This window comes from Otolemur garnettii, unplaced genomic scaffold (assembly GCF_000181295.1).
Source record: "Otolemur garnettii isolate 467f Iridium unplaced genomic scaffold, OtoGar3 scaffold00128, whole genome shotgun sequence".
NCBI lineage: Eukaryota > Metazoa > Chordata > Mammalia > Primates > Galagidae > Otolemur > Otolemur garnettii.
The window spans coordinates 3,271,164-3,272,202 of NW_003852523.1; positions in this window are offsets into that span (position 1 = coordinate 3,271,164).

Here is a 1,039-nt window from a genome sequence, read left to right on the forward strand (position 1 = left end):
AGTCTCCTGCCTCAGCCTCCCGAGTAGCTGGGACCACAGGCGCCCGCCACAACACCCAGCTATTTTTTGGTCTCAGCCGTCGTTGTTTGGCGGGCCTGGGCTGGATTCAAACCCACCACCTTGGGTGTACGTGGCTGGTGCCTTAGCCGCTTGAGCCACAGGCACTGAGCCTCTAATTCCTCTCTTTTAGGGTTTTTTTATTATTATTATTTTGATTCAGAGTCTCACTCTGTCACATCAGTTAGAGTGCTGTGGCACCATCTCAGCTCACAGCATCCTCAAACTTCTGGGCCAAGCAATCCCCTCCTCCTCAGCCTCCCAAGTAGCTGGGACTACAGGCACGTGCCACCACACCTGGCTAATTTTTCTATTTTTTATAGAGATGGGGATCTCACTCTTGCTCAGGCTGGTCTCAAAACCCTGGCAATCCTCGTGCCTTGACCTCTCAAAGTACTTGGATTATAGGCCCGAGCCACAGTGTACCCGGCCTCTTCTAGATATTGTAAAGTAAGCCCTAACTTTGTGTTGATTATAGCCACTTTGTTGTGCTATCACAAACTGATCACTCTAACTACCTGACTATATTACCCTATTTTCTGATCATGCCACACATGTGTGTCAATGTGATTTCTCACTGGCTCAAGTGCCCTGCAGGCTGAGGCAGGAGGATCTCTTGAGCCCAGAAGTTTCTTTGAGGTTGCTGTGAGCTATGACACCACAGCACTCTACCCTGGGTGACAGAATGTGACTCTGTCTCAAAAAAAATAAAAAAAAGTTAAAAGGCTCAGCACCGTTACCATAGTGGTTCTGGCACCATGAGCCACATGCACCGGGCCTGGCAGGTTCGAACCCAGCCTGGGCCTGCTAAACAACAATGACAACCACAACAAAAGAATAGCTGGGCGTTGTGGCGGGTGCCTGTAGTCCCAGCTACTTGGGAGACTGAGGCAGGAGAATTACGTGAGCCAAAGAGTTTGAGGTTGCTGTGAGCTATGACACCATAGCACTCTACTCAGGGTGACAAAGTGAGACTCTGTCT